The following is a 6,057-nucleotide window of genomic DNA, read 5'->3' as shown; positions in this document are numbered from 1 at the left end:
GTAAGAATACCTCTACTCTCTTTATTGTTCTTGCTTTCTAATTCTGATGATGTATATGCCTATCGCTTGTTAGTGTGTGATAGCTTTTAAACATGATATCGGTAGTTATATAACCGTAATTACTTTAGTTATGTTATGTTCTCTATGTCTTTAGAAATGGCACGAGGACGCCCAGCTAGAAGGGCACTAGCTACGAGCCCCGACAAGAAGAGGCGGCGATTCGGTGCCTCCTCCGGATCTTCTGACATTAGTGGCTCGATTCTACGGCTGACTAGGCTGAGACAGAAATAGCCACCTTAAAGGCTAATCGCCAGATACCCCACAGTCACCTGAACCGAATTTGACTACTCCGGTAGTCTTGGAGGTTCCACCAGCTCAGCTTACCAACACCGGCACCAGTAGCCCCAGGATGAGCCAAGAAAGGAAGCCTATCGATCCAGTGGCGGTGCAAGCCAGAGAACTTCTCGGGCACTAGTGAACCATGGGATGCACAAGCCCGGTTCAAAAACACTGGAGAGCACGATGGAGCTTCGGATGGCGAACACGAGAAGGTGAAGTGTGCCTCCTTACGCTGACAGAGAGGCCTTGCGCATGTGGTGGGAGAGAATCGAGCAGGCGCCCGGTGAACCCGGATGTCATGGGGCTGACTTGAAGGAGTTCTTGAGGTTCTTCCACATACGGATTCTGAACCGCCACTACGACGAGTTCACGTTTCGTCAGCAAACCTTTCAATTGAGGAAGCCGTGAAGAAATTCAGCAGTTGGCTCGTGCATGCCCGAGCTAGTCGGCCACGAGAGAAGGAGCGAATCCGGTTGATGCTCAAGATCTGAGGCCGGAGATAGCGATGAGCGTGGTCGGTGGCATCATAGGCCAGAACCACGAGGAGCTAGTGGCGGTGCCTTGACCACGGCATTACCAAAAGCAGGCATAAAGCGGCAAAGCAAGTCTCCTCGAGTCCAAAGGCCAAGGAAACTCACACTCAAAAACAACAAGGCCACATCTTGGAAAGGGAACTCCAACGGCAAGCGCAAGTCGGGAGTGACCCAAAGGAGGACCATCTAGGCGACCCGATTATCAAAATGTGCTACTTGTAGGGAAATTCCACCCGGGGTTTGTCGCAGAACGAGGATCTTGAATGTGGACAAGAAGGGCACATGGCCAAGCGATGCCGAACAAGACCGGTCTTCCTCGGCCACAGAGATTCGATGCACGAGCCACCGGCTCGATTATATCGGATCTGGCCGCTCTAGAAGGTCCACTTATCAGCCAGGGCAGATTAGAGCCCCTCCAGCTATGGCGAATGCGAGATCTACTCACTCACGAGAGGGCGTAGCCAATACCTCGGCGGTTGTTACAGGTCGACTTAGCATTTTGACAATGCATTTGTATTATTTGACATCTGGGCAACCCATTCCTATATAGCTAGGGTGTTCACCGTAAAGTCAGCAATAGCTCCAGAGGTACTCGGTGGTCGGTTTTGACGACTACCTTCGGGAGAAGTTATGGCGTCCACGCATTGGCTCGAGGCGGTGCGGTCATTATAGCGAGCGAGAGAGCTCTTTTGTGATCGATCACCGAGAATGACGACTACGACGTCATCCTTGGAATGGATTTCCGATCGGAATACGGTGCTTCCATAGAGTGCCAGTAAATGTAAAGTCGGTTCAACCGGCGGAAGCACGGTTCGAGTACATCGGAGAACCAAGAGAAAAGCGAAAATTGCTCTCTATGAAGGCACAGTTGATGGATTCAGGGATGTACGGGTACCTAGCACATGTAGTCAATACCGGCCGGATAGGAGCCAACTAGCGAGGTCAGGTTGTATGTGACTACCATGATCTTCCACGAAGAGTTACCGAGGCTTAGCACTACAGGGGAGATCGACTTTGAGATAGAGCTTATTCCGGTACAAATCCTACAAAGCGCCTTATCGCATGGCTCCAGTAGAATAAAGGAACTTGGAGCAATTACAGGAGATGCTCGACAAGGGTTTCATACGCCCGAGTCACTCGCCATGGGAGCGCTTGTATTGTTCGTGAAGAAGAAGGATGGAAGCATGCGGTTATGCATAGACTACAGATCACTGAACGGTCACAATCAAGAACAGGTATCCCTTCCCGAATCGATGACTGTTCGACCAGCTGAAGGGAGCGGCGGTGTTCTCTAAGATTGACCTCGGATCGAGGATATCACCAAGTCGAGTCAAGGAGGGTGATATCCAGGCGACGATCCAGGACCGATCTGGACATTACGAGTTCGTAGTCATACCTTTTGGCGTGACAAATGCTCCAGCTACATTCATGGATCTCATGAGCAGTATTCAGAGAGTACTTAGATAAGTTTGTTATCATGTTCATCGATGACATCCTTATCTACTAGAACTCGGGAAGAACATTGAACACACAAACTAGTATTGCGAGACCCTTGAGAGAACCGGCTATACGCCAAGTTCACGAAATGTGAATTTTGGCTAGATCAGTGTCCTTCTGGGTCACATCATCTCAATGATATTATGGTAGATCCCAGCAAGATAGAAGCGATTAAATGGCGGAAGAGACCTAGGGCAGGTGAAATCGGGAGCTTTAGGATTAGCGAGGTTATTCTGAAAAGTTTGTAGAGGACTTCTCGGGATAGCCTCCCCAGCATGCTCTCACGGAAAAGAACGAAAATTTGGTGGACGGAGGGCTGTGAAACGACTTGATGAGCTAAAAGGAGATTGACCAGGTGCTCCCATTTGGCTCTACGGACAACATCGAGTAGCTTTGACATCTATAGTGATGCCTCTAAGTTGGGACTAGGGGCGATACTGATGCAAAACAGCAAGGTGATCGCCTATGCCTCCAGACAACTCAAGGATTATGAGAAGAATTATCCTACTCATGACCTTGAGCTTGCAGCAGTAGTGTTCGCCCTCAAAATTTGGAGACATTACTTATATGGAGCTCAGTGCAGAGTGTATACAGATCATCAGAGTCTGAAGTACTTCTTCACTCAGAAGGATCTGAATATGCGACAGCGCAGATGGTTAGAGCTGGTCAAAGACCATCCAGGGAAAGCAAATAAGGTAGCAGATGCACTTAGCAGGAAGTCCAGTGCTACCTTATTATCTCTAGCAGCCATGTCACCAACCCTACAGAAGGAGATCGTAGATTTTGGTCTTGAACTCATCGTTGGACAACTCTCTACTATGACCTTAGAGTCTACCTTGCTTGGTGATATTCAGATCAGGAGCGGGACCCAGAAATTGAGAAAATCAAGCAAGGGTAGCAGATGAAAAGAGAATTCAGTGTCCGATAGAGGGTGTTGTATTTTGGTGAGACTACGTGTTCGGATCGGGAGGAGCTCAGGCAGTTTTAGATGAGGCTCACGACTCCCTACATGCATCCAAGTTCCACCAAAATGTATCAAGACAAGAAACGCTTTTGGTGGCAGGGATGGCGAGACATCGAGATATGTTAGCATCTGCCTCACTGTCGGAGGGTCAAGGCGGAACATCAGCGACCAGGAGGCTATTCAGATTCCGGAATGGAAGTGGGAGGATATCTCTATGGACTTCATAGGGACTACCCGAACCACGAATGGTTTTGATGCCATCCGGGTAATAGTCGACAGGTTGACTAAATCAGCCCACTTTTAGCTATCAAGATATCCTACTCCATGGAAGCTAGCTCATTGTATCTCGGAGATCGTCGGACTTCATGGAGTCCCACGTACCATTATTTCGAGACGAGATTTACATCACACCGGGTGTACGGTCGACATTGGGCACGGTTAAAGTTGACCTGACATTCCATCCTCAGACGGATGGTCGGCAGAGCGAGTAAACCGGTACTCGAAGATATGCTCGGCGTGTGCCTAGACATCGAAGTTGGTGCAAATATCGAGGTCTAGCGAGTTTGCATACAACTTATCATGCCACTATCGGTATGGCACCTTACGAGGCTCTCTACGGGCGGGTGTAGATCTCTGTCTGGCGTATGAGTGGTGAGCGAAGGAACTAGAGCTTGAGACGGTCTAGGAGATACCAGCAGCGACCATACGGAGATCCGCGAGGATAGAGGACTCGAGCCGCCTTGAGCTATCTTGACACAGGCGAACCCTTAGATTTTCGGTTGGGATTCGGTGTTCTCGGGTAGCTCCCATGAAGGGAGTAATGCGTTTTGGGAAGAAGGGCAAGCTAAGTCCCGATATGTGGGACCATACCTTATCGTGAGAAGAGTGGGCAAGGTAGCATATGAGCTAGAGCTACCCCAGGAAATGTCGCTGTCCATGATGTATTTCATGTCTCTATCTTGAAGAAGCATACGGATGCCACCGGTGATTGAGCCCGGTCAGTGCAGATCCGAAGACCTCGGCTCGATAGTCGGCCTATAGATAATAGACCGGCGGTTAAGTACGGAACAAGGAAGTACCATTAGTCAAAGTCATTTGGCACTCACACACACCGGAGGAGGCAACTTGGGAGGCAGAAGTCAGCATGAGAGTACCAGAATTATTCTAAGTTTGAGGGCGAACTTTTATAAGGTATGCCCAAAAAATTCTCAAAACTAATTTAGAAATATTCTATGATTTTTCTGGAATTTTAGATATTTTTCAGAATTTTCTAGTAGAGTAGCAAAAATAATTAGAACATAAAATAGGCGGGAATCGAACCCGAGACCTATGGTTTGCGGATAATGTTAGAAACCAGTGAACCCAGCAGGGCCATGCTGAAAGAGAAGGGAAACATTTATATTTATATTTAAGTTGGGCCTAGTTACCCACTTAATATAAATTAAGAACTTAAGTTGGTTTGGTTTAAGTTTTGGTTCGGCAACTCTCCCTCTTCAAAACCCTCACGCCGAGACCCAACATCACCACCGCCTCTCCCTTCTTCTCCTCTTCCTCACGCACGGCACACCAAGCCCCAAGGGCCAAGGGAACATCTTCCGGCGATGACTCCAACACGAAAAAGGTTCTTCTCCGCGAGAGGAACGCGAAGACGTGAGCGGATCGTCGAGAAAATCATCTCCACCGGAATTCTACGAATAGAATTGTAAGAAATTACGAATAGGAGGTAAGAAACCACTCACCTGCAGTATAAGTAGCTCTCGTTTGATTGCATGCTTATAATTTAGTGTTATGTAGTTTTTATCGATATCTAGAGTGTATTTAATTCTCTTCGCAGACTTAGGGGATAGTTGAGTATCTCTGGATGGGCCGGACGCGTTTTTCCTCTTCAGATAGAGGTTCTAGACGTCGTCGGGTGCCTAGAGGTGTTCCCCCTATTAGAGAGGAGAGTTGGAGCACACTAGGTGTTCGATAAAATGGTTAGCACAACATTAGACAGTTTTAACAGCATAGTTAAATGCATAGAAGCATTTAAACCAGCATATCAGTTTTATTTCAGCTTTATGGGACTAGATGTCCAATGGGTGGGCTCCCACAGTCGCCTCTAGGTTCAGACAACCTAGTTTTAGGTTTAGATAACCTATATTCAGCTAATTAGCATTTCAGTATTTTACTTTCAGCAGCGGCACTGTACTGGATTAGATATCCACTGGGTTGGACTCCCATAGTCGTCCCTAGGTTCAGCTAACCTAGTAAACCCTACTAGATTCGGAACTTGCAATCCCGGGTCTAGTTAGGGATGCGCGCACAGCAAGTACAGTTGTCAGGGCCCTACAGCAGCATGTTTAGTATTTTTATCTATTAAATATAATAGTTTTTCCAAATCAGTTTTAAAACATAATGGAATTCAGTATTAGCTCAGCTTCAGCTTAGCTCACTTTTGTATCAGCTCAGCTTATTTCAGTTGTTAAATATGATAGCTTCATATACAGTTCTAGACATGTTATGATCAGTTTTATTTTATGTTCAGCTTATGTTATGCCATGCGTTGTATGATACCATGCCATGCCATGCTTGCATATTCAGTATGTTTTTCAAACAGCATGATTTAAAAGCATATTTGCATCGTGTGCATGATTTAGTGAGGTAGATGGTTTCTTACTAAGTTTTTTAGCTTATAGATACTATTTTCCTTATACTGCAGATACAGGTAAAAGGAAAATGGAC

This window comes from Zingiber officinale, chromosome 5A, assembly GCF_018446385.1.
Source record: "Zingiber officinale cultivar Zhangliang chromosome 5A, Zo_v1.1, whole genome shotgun sequence".
In the NCBI taxonomy this organism is placed as follows: Eukaryota; Viridiplantae; Streptophyta; class Magnoliopsida; order Zingiberales; family Zingiberaceae; genus Zingiber; species Zingiber officinale.
This window is presented reverse-complemented; position numbering follows the sequence as displayed.